The sequence below is a fragment of the Lactuca virosa genome, chromosome 6 (assembly GCF_052849685.1).
Source record: "Lactuca virosa cultivar CGN04683 chromosome 6, Lactuca_virosa_CGN04683_v6, whole genome shotgun sequence".
In the NCBI taxonomy this organism is placed as follows: domain Eukaryota; kingdom Viridiplantae; phylum Streptophyta; class Magnoliopsida; order Asterales; family Asteraceae; genus Lactuca; species Lactuca virosa.
In genome coordinates this window covers 112139415-112161098 of record NC_136431.1, presented here as the reverse complement: position 1 = coordinate 112161098, position 21684 = coordinate 112139415, and positions in this window count along the sequence as shown.

Sequence of the window (21684 nt, the reverse complement as noted above, 5' to 3'; positions counted from 1 at the left end):
GTGCCCGTCAAGTTGAACCCTAATCGGCCCAATAGCTTAATCTTGGACTTAGTTGGCTTGTGATTGGGTTTGAAACCCTAATTAGGGTTTAGAAAACCCTAATTCAGGGAATGTTAGTTTGGGAATTGTCGGGACCCACGTTTGGACAGTTAGACTGAAATTTTGATTTATGTCCAACTGCATTGTATGAATGGCCTAATGGAGTGATGGACTTAATGGATTAAGTCCTTAATGGGTTAAGTAAGAATACATAACCCTAATATTCATTTCATATGAGAAACCCTAATTTTGGTTGGGCCTTGAATTGGGCCTTTATGTTGGGTTTTAGTGATTGGGCTCTAGATGGGCCATCGAAGAACAAATATATGGACTAGAATATTTGGATTGGGCTTTAGGATAAGGCCTATTGGACAGGCTTAGGCCCAATTAGGAAAATTGGGCCATAGATGGGCCATAACTGGGCCTTGATGATTATGAGATATTGGACCATCGAAATGCCAAATGTTTGGACTAGAATAAATGGTTGGGCCTTAAGGTAAGACCATGTAGACATTTGGGCCTAATTTGGAAAATTGGGCCATATGTTGGGCCTTAATTTATTATTTGGCTTTTGGGCCTCCAGAGTTTGAGTTTGGGCCTTGGTCTTGGACCAAGCTAGGTTAGGGGTAAAATGGTCCTTTTACCCCAAGTGTGTACTTATGGTTATGAATTGGAGCCCAATTATTAATTGGGTGTTGTTTTGATGATTGACAGTTTTGGTATCTGTCAGCCAGTAGCCAGGGATTTATTCATGGGACTTCAACATTGCGAGGTGAGTCTCCTCACCATTTTTATGGGTCTAAGGCACCACTGTCGGCCCATTTAGTTTATGTATGGTAGGAAGACCTGGGGGTTAGCCCTAGACAATATGTATGAAAGACCAGGAGGTGGCTCCTGGCACACTGTATGTTGATTAGCTAAGTAGAATAGTATGTATGCTAGTTGTCTTTGTGATGCTTGCATGGAAGACCAGGAGGTGGCTCTTGGCACTTTTCTGTAAGACCGAAGGTGTGGCCCCCGACTTGGCAAGAAAGACCACGTGGCGGCCCATGGCATATTGGCAAGACTATGTTTTGGCACATAGCATTTTATTTTATTATGATATATGATTGGTTTGTATGGCTCACAGTTATGTATGGTAGTATCCGGTTGAAAGAGACCGAAGGGGAAGGCCAGCACCCAGATATGCTAGGCACCATGTTGATATGTATGGTATGTGGTATTTGGGGAACTTACCAAGCTTCGTGCTTACGGTTTTCAGTTTTGGTTTCAGGTACTTCGTCTTCAAACGAAAGGAGCCAACGATCACAGCGCATCACACTATGTTTTCCGCACATGAGATCTTTGGGATTACACTCTGATATTGTTTTATGATAACATGTTTTGATTATTAACACTTTTGTTTTGACATGGGATGTGATTATGAATGTTTTTATAATGTTGGTTTTATAATAATTTAATTATGAATGAAATTTTTGGTATTAAATTTTGGGATGTTACATTGATATAGTAAAAGATTATGATTGCGAGATTTTGTACCATCCCGGGAAGGCCAATGTGGTGGCCGATTCCTTGAGCCGTAAGGCGACAAGTGCTCCGATCCGAGATATTTGCCTGAGGATGACGGTGATTCCACCTCTATTAAATATGATCAAGGAGGCTCGGCTGGAGGGACTGAAGAAGGAGAATTGGGAGGTTGAGTTGATCTGGGGGCAGATTCCACTATTTGTTCGAGACAGTCGGCGTTTATTGACTCAGTGTGGCAGAATTTGGGTACCGGCGTCCGGTGGTGTGAGACAAAAGATCTTGGAGGAGGCGCACAAATCCAAGTTTTCTATCCATCCGGGGGCCACAAATATGTATCAAGACTTAAGGTTGAGTTATTGGTGGCCTTACATGAAGCGGGAGGTTGCATGGTTTGTTGAGCGGTGTTTGGCCTCCAGGAAGGTCAAAGCCGAACATCAGAGGCCCCACGGCAAGGTTCAGCCCTTGCCTATCCCCATGTGGAAATGGGAAGAAATTATTATGGATTTTATCACGAAGTTGGCTAGGACGGCTCGGGGTGTGGATTCCATTTGGGTTATTGTGGACAGACTGACCAAGAGTGCGCATTTTATTCCATTTTCTGAGAGTATCTCTGCTGAGAAATTAGCAGATATTTATGTGTAGGAGGTGTTGTTTAGGCATGGGATGCCGGTGTCTGTGGTCTCGAACCGCGATGTTTGATCCACCTCCTGGTTTTGGAGGAAGTTTCATGAGGAGTTAGGTACCCAGTTGCATTTCAGCACCATTTACCACCCCCAGACCGATGATCAGAGCAAGCGGACGATTCAACACTCGAGGATATGCTTCGGGCTTGTGTATTGGATTTCAAAGGGAGTTGGGATACTTACCTTCCACTAGTAGAGTTTTCAAACAACAACAATTACCATGCTAATATTGACCGACCCTCGTTTGAGATGATGTATGGTCGGAGGTGTAGGACTCCAGTTTGTTGGGGTGAGGTTGGGCATCGAGTCATGGGAAGCACTGAGGTGGTTCTTAAGACCACTGAGTTGATTCAGTAGGTGTACGACAGGATACGGGTCGCATAGAGCCATTAGAAAAGCTATGCTGACCAGCGTCGTTCGGATCTCGAGTTTCAGGTGGGAGATTTTGTGTTGTCGAAGGTGTCACCTTGGAAGGGTGTCATTCGGTTCCGAAAGAGGGACAAGTTGGGGCCCCAATTTATTGGTCCGTTCAGGATTTCTTCCCTAGTTGGCAGGGTTGCTTATCGATTGGATCTTCCGGATGAGTTAGGCTAGATTCATAACAGCTTCCATGTGTCTCAGCTTCGGAAGTGTGTTTCTGACGAGACCACAATTATTTCTTTGGACGACATTTAGGTGGATGAGAGCCTGAATTATATTGAAAAGCCCGTTGCAGTTTTGGATTGGAAGACTAAGGCCCTTCGTAACATAGAGATGAAGCTAGTAAAGGTGCAATGGCAGCATCTAAAGGGCTCGGAATGGACATGGGAGCCGGAGGATGAGATGCGAGAGCATTACCCGGATATGTTTGTGTCTGCGGACTTCGAGGACGAAGTCTAGTTCAAGTGGGGGAGTGTTGTAACACTCCAAATTAGGTAATCATTCTTTTCCCTTTAAATGAAGTAAATTCTGCATAAATGGTCCCTTTTTGTACGTTGGGCGTACTTAAGTGTACGCTTAGCCTACTATGGAGGAAAGATCGCGAATGAGCATCGCATACGCGGGGCATACGTGATGGTACGCTGGGTATACGTGGCTGATGGCCAAACCCTAAGTTTCGGACTTGTGACCTATTTAAGCATCCTTAACTCATTTGAGCATCACCCAATCTTGAACGAGGAAAGGGCTTATGGATCTTGCATTTAGAGCAGCTTAGGAAGCTTGGGGAGGTAAAAAGCTTTCTCCTTGGCTATCATTGTCATTTCTAGAGCTAGGGTTTTCTATGTAGTCCCCTTTTGAGTTCATGAATCATTCCTTGGGAGTTTGACCAACTCTAGGGATTATGGATGGTAGATCTGAGGTCCTTTAGCTCGTCCATGACATAAAAATTCAGACTTGTTGGTAGTTTTAGCCCCATGCATGAGTTAAGACCCTTGGAAAGGTCTTAATGGGTTGTAAAAGGTTGTTGGGAGCATATGGGGCATGCAAAGGCATAAAGTTGCCAACTTTATTCCTTAGGACCCTTCAAACGACATAGATCTGATTTTGGAGCGTAAGTTCTTCATGCATTAAGCACTTAATGAAGAACGTGCTTATTCTGTTTGCACGCTAGGCGTACCAACATGTACGTTGCGCGTAAAGGCAAGAGCTTAGTACGCTGAGCGTACTTCTGAGGAGCGTCGGGCGTACGCTCAGCTGTGAGATGTGGGTTTCGGTGGACTTGTGGACCATTTGGACTTCACTTTGCTTTTGGGCCTGGACCGTAGCATGATATTGGGCATTAGGAATCTCTATGGGTTTTTGGTGTTTGGATTGGGCCTCATTGGGGCATGAGGCCCATTATAGTTTGGATTTGTATTTTGGGCCCATTGTTGTAAGTAGGCTTTTGGGCTTGAATGGTGGGCCAAAGTTTATGATGTTGGACCCTTAGCTGAATTCGTGTTATATATATATATATATATATATATATATATATATATATATATATATATATATATATATATATATATATATAACTAGGTTATTTTGTAGATTTATACAGTTAGAGATTTGGGCTACTAGTCGAGCTGTATCGTGTTCAACATACTGAGGTGAGTCTTCTCATCATACCAATGGGTCGAAGGCACCAATGCCGACCCATCATCTGATGGGTAACGAGTAGTTGATATGCATTGTATGCTAAGTTGTATTGATTGATTTATGTGAAGACCATGGGGGAGCCCATGGCACCTAGTTATCAAACTCTGGGGGGAACCCAGGGCATTCCAGGTAAAGACCATGGGGGGAGCCAATGACATTCCAAGAAAAGACCATGGTGGGAGTCCATGGCAATCTATGTTTACATATTTGTTGTATGGTTTCATGTGATTAAATGTGTTGGGTATTTTGGGGAAAACTCACTAAGCATTAGCTTACAGTTTGTTGGTTGTTTCAGGTACTTCGGGATCTAAGGGCAAGGGCCCGGCATGATGACGCAACACGCACTCTCCAACAGTTTGTTATGGACACTCTGATCTTTTGAAAAATTTAATTGATGTAATGGATTTTTGAGAAACACTTTATGGTTGGAACTTACAATTAAGGAACATGGATTTCTTTTTAAATGAAATTTTTTATTTGAAAAATTGGATTGTTACACTAGAAGTATCGACCAAGGCAAGAATAAACCACGAAATATGTTAGTCTTTACTTGTAAATAAGTTACTTTTAAGCTTTTAAGATATATATAAATAATTCTTTATAGAAAGCAACTTATTACCCTTCATATCCAACACAATTTGCAAGAACAATAGAGGGGAGAGGAGCTCCAAACCCTATCGTTTTGGCAGCCCAAAAAAAGAGAGTGTTTGCATGATAGAACCAACACCTTCATCCTAGTAATGCATATCTTTTATAAATCCAAGTATATAGAAAAGTAAAGACCATAAAGTGGAAGTGTAAGGATTTTCTTACAAGCATGGAGGAAAACAATAAAAAATTAAACACATCATGTACATCTCTATTAGGTAGCTACGGTTTTGAGTGCAAACATGCACATGCTTGTGTAAGCTTTAATCAATGAGATAAGTAAGTTGGAATGGAACTTGATGGTTACTCAAAGTAACCAAAATGTTCTAAGCAACATTAATATTCATAGTATATGATATTAAGCTAGTTTTTATTCTCTTTTATTATTATTTACTAGAAACAATAATTCCTAATATATTGGTAAATATTATTTTCATAAAATAATGTTTTTCCACTTAAATATAAGTGTTGATATTTATTACTAACTAAAATCAATCTAATAAATAATCAATTAGTAGTAACTTGCTATAAGGTGTGACCCTATAGGATCATATGTTATTAATAATATAATTCTATAATGACTCCTGGACATGCAAGATCTTTGAGTGAGATGCCTAAAGTTAGTGGACAAATTGAGTTGAATGAATTATATGTTGTGTGATTATTCATTAAACTCTAAAGAACTCAATGCATTATGGACACCCTAAACTTAGTGGACGAAAAGAAATATTATATGGAATGAAATGTTGTTTCAAGATACGGATTTTGTAACAAGTCGGATATTAAGACAAGAAATTCTAGTGACTACCATTTGAGGAAAAAAAATCTAGGCATTAATTGTTATCATAAATCAATAACGAACGAATAATCAGAACTTTTTATTTTAGAAAGAATGTGATTACCAAACCCTGGCAACCGATGGACAACAAACTTGAAGAAATCGTTCATAACTCCAAGTACGTAAATGGAGAAAGTCACTCCACCATTCTTATACAATGATGAAAAATTGAAATAAAACAACACCACCATCAAACATAACAATGTGATGAAATAAACGTTGAGCAATACCAATGCGACCCATTTACCCATCTTTAACTTCAAGATCAAACCCTAACAAAGAAGGACATGGAAACATAAAAATGGCTGAAGAGCTCATGAGCAATGGCATATTCAGGCTCCGTCATTGGAGCAACCTGACTTAAGACATACCAATTTCACCGGGAAACATAGATGGAATAAGGTTGATAAAGTATTTTGTGCTTCATGTGAGATTGTATTATGACTATAGAAGTTGTCAAGGAAAATCCAGGAAATAGAGATTGGAATGAAAACCTGTAGTAACAAGGTTATGACACTACATGTGTAAACTCTAATTTTGTTATGTTGTGTTGGTCCAAAAGTTTACCCATCAAAGGTTTCTAACCCTCCAACAAGTCATAATTATTATGTTTAATAATGGAAAATTATACAAAAGACACTAACTTTTCAGAAAAGTTTGATTTTGACATTGTGTTTCTTTTCAATTAAGTCACTAAATTTTATTTAATTTTTCAATTTTGACATCCAGAAAGTGATATCAGCAAAAAATGACACATCATCATCCCATGTCAGCACCACGCCATCAAAGACCGACATGTGACCATGTGACGTCGGTTGACGACTAGGCTGACCGGTCAAATAGTCAACATTGAAACAAATTAGAAATATAGGGTCAAAATTACATTTTCTAAAAACATAAGACAAAATTACATAAATGGTCCTCGTGGTTGAAAAAATCGACCAATTATGGTCCTTATGAGGAATTCTTTACATAGAGAGTCCCTGTGGTTTCAAAATCTTGCAAAAACGGTCATTTTTACTAACGGTGTTAACTTTTTCAGTTAAGTCCTATGTGAAATGACAGATTTGCCCTTCCTGCCATAAGGACCATTTATGTAATTTGTTCCTCCCCATAAGGACCATTTATGCAATTTTCTCTATTATTTGTTATTGTTTTTATTTAATTTATTTATATATTTAAGAATTTAGATTTTTTTTTAAAGATTTGTTTAAATATATTGTTTAATGTTTATATATATATATATATATATATATATATATATATATATATATATATATATATATATATATATTTCACTAACATTTTTTGAAGTTTTCCTTAAATAATTTTTTCTAATTTTTTTGACGTCGTCTTCAAGCACATTTATTAATGTGTTTTTGACGTTTTATTGGAATAATTTTTCTATTTTTTTTTTGACGTTACGTTCGAATACGTTTTTTTAACATTTAGTGTGTTTATATTTTTTAAAGGAATGTATGACTACTATAATTATAATTCGTAACTTAATACACTTTCAATCATGTTTTCATTTTTTTTTTCTTTTATCAGGTTATATAACTATTATTTTTTAATTTAAATATTTAACTATATAACATATATAAGGTTGTATAATTATTATTTTTTTAAACTTTTTTATAAACATTTTTTATAAAATAAAAGTGTAAAAAATTTGTTAAACGTGAATAGGATTAATATAGATTAGGTAGACATAGGCTAAGCTGAGACCGCCTCACAGCCTTACCGAGAGCGGCCAGGTCATTTCACATTGGATTTAAATGTAATGTTTTCGAGTTATTTTTTTTGTTTTTAGACATTTTGTGATTTTTTAAGTTATACAGATTTCGATTAGTCTATGTATAACCTGACATCCGTTTAGAATTCCGATTATCATATGTGATGACACGCCCCCAGCACGGGCTAGGAGTAGGATCTTCGAGGAGCAGGACCCCTCATACAACATTATATGTTTTATATAGTTAAATATATTAATTAAAAAATAATAGTTATATAACATTATCTATATTAAAATAAAAAGAAAGATAGGAAAACATGATTTTAAGTGAATTAAATTATGAATTATGATTACGATGACAATAAATTCTTCAAAAAAATATAAAAAATACAAAACCTAATAAAAACATTAAAAAATGTATTAGAACGAAACGTAAAAGAATTAGAAAACATTTCAATAGAGCATCAAAAAACATCAATAAATGTATTTGAAAAAACGTCAAAAAAATAAATAAATAAATAAATATTTCAACAAAACGTTAAAAAATATTAGCGAAAAAATATAAAAGAAAAACATTAAACAATATATTCAAACAATACCTGAAAAAAATCTAAATCCTAAAATATATAAATAAATTAAGTAAAAACAATAATAAATAATAGAGAACATTACATAAATAGTCCCTGTGACAGGAACAAATTTCATAAATGGTCCCTATGTAGGAAGGGCAAATATGTCATTTCACATAGAACTTAACTGAAAAAGTTAACACCGTTAGTTCAAAGGACCGTCTCTGCAAGATTTTGAAACCACAAGGACCATCTATGTAAAGAATTCGTCATAAGGACCATAATCGGTCGATTTTGTCAACCACGAGGACCATTTATGTAATTTTGTCAAAACATAATGTCTTAATTATAAAAAAAAATATAACACAGCTCAAAATCAAAATTTCATAAAATTAATATTTTTATGCATTTTACCTTTTAATTAATTATTTGAAAAATCGAAATTTAGTTAACGAAATTATGGATTATATAGTGTTGACTTTAACTATAATAAGCCAAATTTTGACTCTGGAGTCTGGACGAACTAATATTTATTTACGCCAGTGCTAACGTTTTATGGACTCCAATTTGCATAAGAAAATGAATTTCATAACGTCGTTGCTTACGTCATCAAATGTTGTCACCACAACGTTTTCTCCTTAATTTGGTATTTCTTTTATAATCCCACGGGACATATCAATTGTTTATGTCTTTGTGTTTTGTCGGGTTATGTTTCTTTCGAGTTTTTGAGGAAAAATAATAATAGTATAGAAAACAATGGTGTTTTTGTATTTATTTACCATATAAATGTATTCTGTTTGATTTATGACCTAAATTAATATCGCCACATAACACAAACCCATGTTTTGTCCTATGCTATATGCTTTTGAAGTTCTAGAAATTGATCTTGCTATCAACGCGGGTCGCTAGATCTACACACTAGCCGGTAGTTTTTTCCCTGCATATTCTTCCCATTTTTTTGGTAGTTTTAGTAGTCATTACGATTTAAAATTCTTGAGACTGTTTTTAAATCTTATTTTTACATAAAATGGTTTTGTTGAAGCTAAGGCATTTTTTTTTCTAGAAATTGTTATATTTTATGTATGCAACTTCTTATTTTAGTTTCCTTATTTTTTTTAACAACGGCTGCAAGATTTTTTTATATTAGAGTCAAGATTTTTTTTTCTTATTAAGATGATTACTTGGTTATCAACTTACACCATCAACTAGGAATTTTTTTCATGTTATTAGTGTTGGGTTATAAGGATCTTTTGGCCATGAAGGCACACAATGGAAACATACAAATCAAAAAACAATAACTCATGAACCCAAGAGTTGGATCCATATTCAACCACTCTAAGCAACAAGAACAATCAACCATAGATAAGAAAAATGACACATACATTTGTAGCCTTTGTTTTCTTTGGACTAGCCAATTGATCATATGGGGTAGGATCCAAACTAGAATACATCTGATGTAGTCGCACCCAAGAAGCAAATCAGCAACACCGGGCCCACCAAGAAAGCCTCCACAACATCCGAAAAATACGGATAAAATTTTGTTTTTAAATTCATTCAAATCATACAATACTAGTAGCAAATAGTCAAAAGTGTATCATAGCAACATGTTATCGGATTACAAATTCCCGAAATCTCAAAATGCGGAAACCATAGGGTGATGCGGTGCGATCAGGCCGGGCCCTTCCCCTTCAAACTAGAAGTACCTGAAACATAAACTGAAAACTGTAAGCACAAAGCTTAGTGAGTTCCACCAAAATACTATATACCATACAAACATACATCCAAGCATATCTGGGTGCTTACAATCCCTTTCGGTCTATTTCAACTGGATACTGTCAAGCATATCTGGGTGCTTGCAATCTCATTCGGTCTATTTCAACCGGATACTGTCAAGCATATATGTGTGCTTGCAATCCCTTTCGGTCTATTTCAACTCGATGTCGGGTCTATTTCACCCCCTACCACTACTATATAATATCATCACAAAGAATCAAAAAGTCATCAAGCAAATACATACATAACTGACAGTTGTCACGAAGACAATCATCATACTACATCACGAACTAGTGGGCCGAAATTGGTGCCTTCGACCCACAGATACAGTGAAGAAAACTCACCTCCCGATCGATAATCAACTAATGTTGCTCTCAAAGTCAGCTACACCGGTGCTACTCCACACCTAGATAATCATTCAACGCAAACCATAGATCTACCCTTCAAAACCAAGAGTTGACCAAAAGTCAACTCTAATCCAAAGTCAACGCCTAGGGTCAAAAGTTAATTTTTCCGTTAGTTCACCCTCACGTCGTGACCACTAAGGCTCACGTCGTGAGGATAGACTTAACCCGGTTCAGCGAGTCGACTCAGTCACACTCATCCAACAGAATCCTCAGATCGGGACAACCATCTTGCTCACGTCGTGAGATTCCATTTCTCACGTCGTGAGATCGGTTCTGACTAACTTTGAGCACTAAGCTCTAAATCCTTTAAGACATACTTTGGGAGTTTCCAGAACACCTTCCTCGACCTTAAGAACCATAAAAACTGTAGCTTTTCAATCATCCATGTCCAATGCATGACTTAGACACTAACTAGGTCAAAAGAAAGGTGATAAGATCAAGACTCATGCTTGGAGTCCAAAACCAACACCAAAACTCAGATCCAAGGCCTCACGTATAGGAAATGTCTCAATGATCCATAACGTTTCCAACTTTATGGATCTCATGCATGTTACACAAACCAACCATTCAAAGAAGGGCTCAAAAGCTTAGATCTAGCATATATGAGGCAAAAAGGTAAGAGCTTTATGACTTACGAAGGTCGACAAGCTCAGCAAGACCAAGAGGTAGAAGCTAGATTGCCAAAATGGAGCACCGCAAGTGCCTTTTTCCACTTGACAGAACCAAAAGCCACCAAGTAAGCTCTTCAAAATCACCTAAATTGGTCCAACAGTCTCAAGGAGGCCGAAATTAGGGTTTTCAGGGGGCTAGAAAGTGAGAGAGGTTGAGGATGGGCGATCCTAGACCTCTCATTCCATTAAATACTTGAAAATTAGGTTTTTGGGTCATTAGGCCTGGCTTAAGTCGTAAGACCTTATGCCTCACGTCATGAGGTTCGAGAATATGGGTCAAATGGTCAATGGGCACTCTCATTTCGTGACAACTATGGCTCACGTCGGGAGCCTCCTCTAAAATGCAAAAATTCATAAATTTAAGTACTTCAAGGATTCGTATGCTACAATCTCCCCCAATTGAATTAAACATCGTCCTCCAAGTCCGTCACTGCAAATAACTCTGGGTAATGTTCCATCATCTCATCCTCAGGCTCCCATGTCCATTCTGAACACTTTCGTTGCTGCCACTACACCTTCACCAAATCCACGACCTTGTTCCTCAAGGCCTTATTCTTCCTGTCGAGGATTGCTACTGTTCTCTCAATGTAGTTTAGGCGGTCATCCACCTGTATATCCTCCACTGGAACCACTACAGAGTCATCAACCAAACACTTTTGTAACTGAGAGACGTGAAAAGTACTATGAATCTGACTGAGTTCCTCCAGGAGATCCTACCGATACACTACCCTACCCACCCAATCTATAACCCTGAAAGGACCGATATACATGGGGCCCAACTTGCCCCTCTTCCTGAATCGGATGACACCTTTCCAAGGTGACACCTTCAAGAGAACCATATACCTAACCTGAAACTCGAGGTCTGATTGGCGCTTGTCGGCATAGCTCTTCTACCGCCTCTGAGCTATCTGAAGTCTACTCCGATCCTGCTGAATCAACTCGGTGGTCTTGAGTACCACTTCGGTTCTCCCCATGACTTGCTGACCGACCTCACCCCAACATATCAGAGTCATGCATTTCCTCCTATAGAGCATATCAAAAGGAGGTCGATCAAATATCTCCCTATAGATCTGTATACCAAATACGTACACGACATCTCTTAAGTCCTTCATAGGGAAAGATTTCCTAAACCAAGATTTTACACTTTGCAATGTTGGGATATCGTTTCCTATGAGTAGTATGTCAAGGAAGACTACAATGCTCCTACTAGCTCTAACATATACGTATGGTTCATCTTTGTTTCTTAAGAAACCAAAGTCTTTGACTTCCTCATCGAAACATATGTTCCATCTATGAGACGCTTGTCTTAGTTTATAAATGGACTTCTTAAACTTGCACAATACTTGGACTATACAAAACCTTCAGTTTGTACCATGTACACATCCTCAGTCAGTTTTCCATTAAGGAAAGCGTTTTAACATCCATTTTTCATATTTCATAATCGTGAAATGTTGCTACGACAATTAATATCCTAATAGATTTGATAATTGTTATTGGCAAAAAAGTTTCCACATATTCAATTCCTTGAGTTTAAGTGTGACCTTTCGCAACCACTCGAGCTTTGAACGTGTGTACATTACCATCCATGTTAGTCTTCAACTTAAAGACCCATTTACACCTAATATTTTTAATGTCAGGTGTAGGATCAACGAAATTCAAAACTTGGTTATCGTACATGGACTAAATCTCATTCTTCATCGCCTATTTCCATTTAGCAGCCTCTTGTCCTAGCATGGCTTCCTTGATAGTTGCTCGACTGCTCATCACCATGTAGTATGTCATCACCCTCAGTGATATGGAAACCATAAAACTCATTAGCATGGAACTCTCTGTCAAATCTACTTGGAGGAGGTGGAGGTATGTTAGTTTCTTTATCAGGTATATAAACCTATGTTGAGAGCTTGGCCAACTTTAGGTTCTCATTAGCTGGTTCTGAAATATCATCAAGATCAATTTGGCTCCCACTAGCTCCTTTAGATATCAAACCCCCCTCTCAGAAGAATGTCTTTCGAGGAACAAACACTTTTTTCTTAGAGGGTTTTTAAAACAAATATCCATCTGACTTGTTAAGATATCAAAGAAGCAACACTTCTCTGATCTATGTTTTAACTTGTCGAGCGTTTCATGGTGAACAAAATCCTCACAACCCCAAACATTAATATGTTCTATTATGGGACGAGTAAGTCCATATTTCATAGAGTGTATTTGTAACCATCTTAAGTGGTACAAGATTTAGGACATATACAAAAGTCTCTAAGGCATAGCCCCATAAACTAATCGAAAGTGTAACACGAATCATCATAGATCGAACCATATCAAGTAAACAAATTTGATTCATTCTCTCAAACATATCATTATGCTATGGTGTTCAAGGCAGAGATAACTGTGAAACTATGTATTCCACAGTTTCTAAGATGATTGTCGAATTCATTACTAAAATACTCTACACATCTATCAGATCAGATAATCTTAATTCTTTTGTCCCATTGATTCTCTACTTCCTATTGGAATATCTTGAACACCTTACAGGTTTCAAACTTGTTTTTTTAACATATCTACTATAATCATTAGTAAATGTGATGAAGTATCTCTCACAATGTTGTGTGGGAGATCTGAACGGTTCACATACATCAGTGTGAATGAGGTCCAAAGATCTTTCCCTCTTTCATAGTTACCTTTGAAAGGCGACTTGGTCATCTTACCAAGTAAGCAAGATGCTCATACATAATTTGAATTCAAGTTAAATGATTCCAAGATCCCATCTCCTTGGTTCTTGGTGATAGGTTTCTTGTTTATATGATCAAGTCGACAATGCTATAAACATGATTTATCTAAACTATCCTTGGATGAATCAATGTTTAAGATTAAAATGTCATTCTTTCTTAAACCTATGATGGTTTCATAAATGCCATAGATTAGCTTTAAAGTAAAGATTATCATTTTTGAAAAATAAAATACTTCCATTATCAAATCATAACAAAAATCCATCACGATACAACACATGAAAAGATATAATGTTTCTTTCCATATGAGGTGAATTACAACAATCCTTTTTATTAATTGAAAATCCACTATAGAAAATAAGCTTGTAATCCCTAATCCTAGTAACAACAACCTTGCTTTTATTTCCCATGGTCTGTAAGTCCCAAAAGCATGAACCAACTAGTAATCAATCGAAATCACTAACCAAGGGCGGAATCAATGCAAAGTAAATCAAGAACAAACGAGTAATCAACCCAATGCACATGATTATATTGATGAAATCGTCTAGTATAATGGAGATCTTCACAATGGTTGGCCTTCACAATGATGTGACAGAAAAACTAAACTAGAACTGACCATAAGAGTCTCCTTATATAGGGAACACAATTATACAAGGAAAACCTAAGCCCAACACGCCTAAGGACTGAAATCAAGACTGATTTTGGTCCAACCCTAACCGAAAACCCAGATTAAGATTCAATAAATGAATAACAAAGCCTAACATGAACATGCCTAGCACAAACCAACAAAGTAGGACCTAACAATCCCCCCTTGGTTTGATGCTAGGCTGATCTCAAGGCTTGTCAACAATCAGCACATCTGACTCCCCCAAAGCACCTGCCCATATCCTCTTGGTAATGATTTCTGCAACCATACCAGTGAACTCTTTGGAAGCAGCCTCTAAAATATCATCTTTGACTACAATCTGATGACCTGCAAGGGTATGAATATCACGCACACCGAATTATAAAAGATCATTCGCTTCAAGAAGACGAAGTACACCATTCGAAAGATTGATAACGACAGTGGTTGTAGCTTCATCAAAAACCCAATATTCCATATTAAGCAGAGAACCGTCAGATGACTGCTAAAAAACAAGAATTTATTTCATTTGCTTGGTGGGAAACCACATGACATTCTTCACGGTTCGGTTGGTGTTGGGATCAATTACACCTTTGGCTTTCTTCACGAAAGAATTTGCAGTCTTCATCCCATCGAAATTTCTCTTCACTTGATTCTCCAAGAAGAGCTTAAATTTAGTTCCACGAGGATCATTCGATGGGTTGTGGAAGGGAGCATTAGCTAATTCTGAAAGATATACCTTAGTCCAAGAACTAAAGTCATTTTGATGCTCGTAGTACTCCACCTTACCACTATTTCTTTTGACAGCCCATATATTCTTTTTATCATGGAATCCCTACACCTTTATACCCGACTGATCGCCATACTTAGCTGTGAATCTCCTTTTACCGAGCTTAGTGACACTTAATTGAGGTCGATCTCCATGAATGTGTTGATCGGAGTTTTTCATGAAAAGCAATTGTCCTTTTCCTTGAGCTTTAGCTTGCCTCTGAGCTCGCTTCAAATTACTCTTTTGTGCTCAGCATTAGCAGGATCATCCTCAAATCGGTCAACAATGCGAGTTGTATTAACCCGACAAGGAACATCTTGTGGTGCTTGGGCAGGTTCACGTGGAGTTGCAGTGGCTTCATCAGGCTCACTACTAGATGTATTGAATTTGTCACCAAATTCGCTGATCAGCTTATTCTTCAAGTCAAAATATCCGACAGTAAGAGCACCGAGATTTAGTTGCAGATCAGAAATCTGCTTTGTCTTTTAAAAATTTTCCCTTTCAAGCTCGGAAACTCTAACGTCCAGAGTTCCAATCAAAACATCTTTCTCGATAATCTTCTGATTTAAGACCCCAATTTCTTCTTTAAGCTCAAAAATTGTTTAATCTTCTTCATCGGAGCTCCCTGCACCAATAGATATACATTTGCCTTTGGGTACAGGATCAACATTTTTTGGAGCAAGAAACCTAGCAAGCCTTTCAGAAGCGGCATCATGCATAGGTAGAGGAGCTGAAGAACTACTAGGAGCTGAAGAGCTTCCTGGTTCAAAATATTCTTGAGGAAAACTAGACCCCTCATGCAAAATTGGGCTTTTGTCTCGAACCGTTTGGGCTGGTTTAGTGGTTGTGGTTGGCTGTTGTGTTGGTCGTGTTTGTTCCCTAATAAGCACTCCTGGCCTAGGATCAGCATGCTTTCGTTTTAGTGGCGGTTGGGAGGCTTGACACTCTTCAAGATCACTTTCAAATGGAATAATGTTTGGAGTAGCAACTGCTCGAGGAGGCTTCTTTGCAGTTGAATCTAATTGTGCAATAACCTCTGCTATCTGAGCGGGCGTTTGTAGCGGCAACTTGAGAATGTTTGAATCTCCCTCAGTCTCTGTTGGAGAATTCACAACGTCATCGACTTTATCATTCTCAAAAAACAAACTAAGGTCATCATCACTACGTTCGAAATCAAACATGAAGTCCTCTTCATTAAAACCCTCTGCATCACCCTCTTCATCATCACCTTCACTATCATCATCATCATCATCATTGAAAATTGGCACATGCTCCTCTGCCACAATTGCCACAAGAGGAGTGACAGAAGAAACAACCTCAGGTTCAGGAACAGGAATACTTTCAGCTTCGGCAACTGGAACATTCTCTGGTTCAGCAGCTGGAATATTTTGAAAGGCTGGAGCTTCTTCAATCTCAGCAAATTTTCCGAATTTCACTAATGGGCTTGTTCCCCTGAATACAATCTTTGAACCCTTGCGATTTTGTTTCATTAAACCAAAATATTTTGGACCCAAACACTTCATATCGATGGTTTCACCCGTCCATTCCAAATCAGGATGTTGATCATCGAATATCATCTGTAGAAATCTTGGGCATATCAGGAACACATCCTTCTTTTTCCACTGCAGGTTTCTCTTCATTTCATTGAACACAAACCTTGAAAATTTGATGTCCAAATCCATAATAAGAGCAATAATGGCACCAGTAGATGACTAGGAGATCTCATCAGCTCCCCCTTTCCTGCCTGAAATGCAGATCACAAAAGTGTGAGCTAGGAAGCGCCAGTATGGAGGGAGCAGCTTCTTCAAAGTTTGAGGAAAGGTTCCTTCATAGCACATTCGTTCGAGAACCTTCCAAATCTGAGCAACAGATATCTCAGTAGGGAATCCTGGCTGATCTCCAAATCTAAGAACTTCACGAATGGTTTGCTCTAACACTATAATCTTATTCCCCTGGACTGTTGACTCTATAGTGCCTGCGCCATCTGCTCCTGCTTCATTGATAGAAGCCTTATCCCAGAACTCCGTCACTAGGTCTTTATAAATGACAGGAATCACTCGAAGAGCGTGAGTGATCCTGCAGTTTCTTAGACCATGAACCATGGACTTAAACTCCTGATGGTTCTGTGGTGGATCAGAAATACATCCAGTAATGTTGTGAGAGTCAGTAAATTTCAATTCAGCTATTTATCTACACCAAACGAGCCAAGTGAGAAAAACAAAATTAAATAAATAAAATTAAGTTTCTCAAAACATTGATTTCGGTCAACCAAAGTCAAACAGGCTTGAACTGGGTCAAAATTAAATCGATTGTGGTCAAAGGTCAATGATTGCGGTCAAAATGGTCAAGGTTCATCGTTTTCGGTCAAAGCGAGGGTCAACAGACACGATTGCAGTCAAAGTTCTTTGACTCTGTTGGACTAGGTCCGTTTGTGGTCGGATCCGGGTCTTCGGTTGGATCCGGGTCACCGAAAACCTAAAACCCTAAACCCCAAATCAACGAAAAACCATCGTCATAACGCCGATTAGCCCCTAAAACCTGCAAAAAAACTCAATCAAATCGTGTTAGAACTGATGTATAGCGATCAAAATCCACTTACTTTGATGAATCAGTGAGCAACTTACGATGAAACACAAGAAAAATGATGAATTGATGAGAAAATAAGCAGAAAACTCGAGCATCAAACGAGAGTGAGAAGGAGAGAGAGAATGAGTGGGATTTCGGTGGAGGCGAGGAGAAGAGTGAATAGGGAGGCCGAAAACCAACCTTTTAAACCCTAATTAGGGTTTTCGGCCCATAAGACAAATCTGGTGGGCCTCACCCAAAACTCAAATCCTCTTTTAAAAATGATTTAATTCCTTTTAAATAATGAGACTTTTGAAGACTTTGAAAAATAAAATAGAATAAAAATTAAAATTTAAATGTAAACAAAATTTAATTTTTAGAAAAGAAAAAAAGAAAAATAAAATGAAAATTAAAAGTAACACTAACCACACTTCAAAATTAAAATTTAAACACTTTGGGATCATAAGTTTTGAAACAGCCTTAACTTTGTTTTTCAGCACACACCTGCATGAATAAATCTGATCAATCACCGGTATTATGATCCACTTAAACACAAAGGACCTTTTTGCCAATTTTGGATAGATTATAGCTGACAAGACATTTGAGATCAAATTCCTAAATGGACCATTTAGCTGACGTTGACCAAGGATATTGTTGTCCACTTAAATTCAGCAGCGAGATCTACAAACAACCTTTTAAATAGTTCAATTTTAGGTGCACTAGAACGTGTTCCCACTTCCCAACATACCCCAACAATCAAGAACTTCAAAAGAACTCCTTGCTTTAGGCGAGTAGTCGATAATTAAGAGACAAGTCATATTTAGACATGCATATGTTGTATACCCAGGTCGGATCTTTTCCAATTACGCAGAGGGACAACATATGGCTAACTTGAATAGAGGGATTGAGAGGTAGAATGTTGCATATGCTGTGTTCCAGGTCAGATCTTTTCCAATCACGCAGAGGAGACAACATATGAATAACAGATAGGAAGAATTGCATAGATAAATAGGTGCATAGAGATAGAGTTGCATATGTTGCATTCCAGGTCGGATATGTTCCAATCACATAGAAGAGGCAACATATGACTGGCAGATAGAAAGCAAGAAAATAATTTCCTACTGACGTACTTTATCAGAACCCCCAGTCGCCCTATCAGTACCTGAAATAAGGACATGAGTCCATATGCAGACAAAGTTTTGAGCCACAGTTCCAGTAGTAAAGTAACTTAAGTGTATCACGCAGGTTCCCTTGTTTATCTCACTGCTCAATCTACCCAAGCATCGAATGATCAGTCTAGATGTTTCTAAGTCCATTTAATTATGTCAAGTATTTCAATTGTCACAGTGTCCAATCCTTTCTTTTAGTACTTTGTGTCTACCAGCACGTTGAGTACAGAGTCTAGACAATTCAGCTTCAGTACCTTACACTTGTTTAAACTGCCCGTTATCACTTATACTTAATATCACTTCCCAGATGACACCAACAAGTGAAAAACTATTTTTCGATAATTTTCTAATTTTTTTTAATAAAAATACAAAAAGAACATAAAGACATATTTTTGGATTTTTGTTTTATAATTTTTTACTTTGATTTCTCCCCCTAAATTTGTACATAGGGGAGAAAAGAAATGAAAATAAAATAAAAAAAAAAATAAAATGCGCACATTTAAACACAAAAAAATTAGTCTTCAAAACGAATGAGCTTTACTGAAGGGTTTGGTAAACAGGTCCGCCACATTATTATCAGTGTGGACCTACTCCAAACGAATGAGCTTCCACTCATAACATCTCGGATAAAATGAATTTTAATATCGATGTGCTTGGTTTTGGAATGCTGAACATGATTTTTGGCAATTTGTATAGCAGCATCATTGTCACAAAATATAGAGGTGACAAGAAAGTTCAAACCGTAATCCTGCAATTGGTGTTGTATCGAGATAACCTGTGAGCAGCAGGCTGATGCAGCGACATACTCAGCCTCAACTATCGAGGTCAACACCTTCTGCTGTTTCTTGTACTGCCAAGACACCAATCTCTCCCCAAAAAACTGACATCCGCCTGAAGTTGATTTCCTGTCAAAATCACAACCTCCATAATTGCTGTCAGTGAAAGCATACAGTTCAAATTCAGAATTCTTAGGATACCATAGCCCCAATTTAGGGCTACCTTTGAGGTATCGAAAGATCCTTTTAACAACAATCATATGAGAGAGTTTAGGATTAGCCTGATATCTAGCAGATTGATAGACGGCGAACATAATTTCAGGTCTGTTGGCAGTCAAATACATAAGAGATCCGATCATCGATCGATATTCGGTTTGATCTATGGAATCGCCTTCTGGATCTGAACCCAGCAGGGATCTTTCAGCCATGGGTGTTGAGGTAGGTTTAGAGTCTTTGAAATGTAACTTCTCAAGCATATCCTCCACATATTTGCCCTGATGCAGCAAGATTCCAAATGAATCTTGACAAACTTTTAATCCCAGAAACACCGTCATTTCACCAAGTGAGCTCATTTCAAAGCTCTTCTTCATAACTTCTTCAAATTCTTTGCATGGCGCAAAACTCGTCAACCCAAAGATGATGTCTTCCACGTAGATCTGGACGACAATCAAGTCTTTATCCACTTGCTTTATGAACAGCGTCTGATCGATCGTGCCTCTTGTGTAGCCATGCTCCAGCAGATGATCTGTCAGGGTAGCATACCAAGCTCTAGGAGCCTGATGTAACCCATACAAAGCCTCATCTAATTTGTAGACATGATTTGGAAATTTGGGATTGACAAACCCTGGGGGTTGATCAACATAGATCTCCTCCTTCACGACTGCATATAAAAAGGCGGTCTTGACGTCTATTTGATAAACAGTAAACACCATGTAAGAAGCATATGCCAAGAAGATATGAATAGCTTCCAAGCGTGCCACAGGAGCATACACATCAGTGTAGTCAAGACCTTCAATCTGCCAGAAGCCATGAACAACCAAACGCGCCTTAGTTCGTATAATTACCCCACTATGATCTTGCTTATTCCAAAATACCCAACGTGTATCCAATGAATTCTTTCCCTTTGGTAGCTCTACCAGCTTCCACACCTTTAACTTGTCAAATTGGTTCAACTCTTCATGCATAACGTCCACCCAGCTTGGTTCATTAAGAGCCATGTCCACGTTCTTGGGCTCAATCTGAGATATAAAGCATGAGCAGAGACATGAGTTGACATCTCCACTTTGACTTCTTGTTTTAACTCGGATGATCACGTTGAATTCTAGTGATTTCATGGCTGATGTCATGGATTGAGACTGGAAGGTTGGTGATGTTGATGAATCTGTCTTCTGCCAAATCACTCGCCTCAGATGATCTAGGACCGTGAGAGGCACTTGCCACATATTCATTTGAGATTGGTTCAGGAAAGAGAAGCTTCATGAACATTTGTGTGGCAGCAGAGGTATCCCTTGACATAATTTCACTTTCTTCAGGGGAAAAGGGAGTGACTTCAGCATCAGAACTGGTCTTTTGACTTGGTGAAGAAAGGGGTGTGCTTGGAACAGCTTCATCCACCTTAGGAGACTCAGGAGTCACCAAGGGTGGTTTGTATGAGCCAATTACAACATCTTCCTTTTCATCTTCAATAACAACAATTGTACCTGAGCTGGAACCTGAAACAGTATATGAAAACACATAAAAATTTTAAACAGTGAAACATAATCAAACAACTAATCAGGTCCGACTCGAGCATCCATCTCGTTCTCTTCCAGCCAGCGCACGTCGAATGACTCCACAATATTCCTAGTGGACTTGTTGTACACTCGATAGGAAGTGCACACAGCATATCCCATGAAGTAGCAGTCATCAGCCTTTGTGTTGAACTTGGCGGTGGGCTCCAGGTGAAGGAGGGTGCAAGGACATCCAAAGATCCTAAAATGAGCGACCGTTGGCTTGTGATCATATAGAATTTTGTATGGGGTCTTCATCTGTAGTTTGTTGATAGGAACTCGG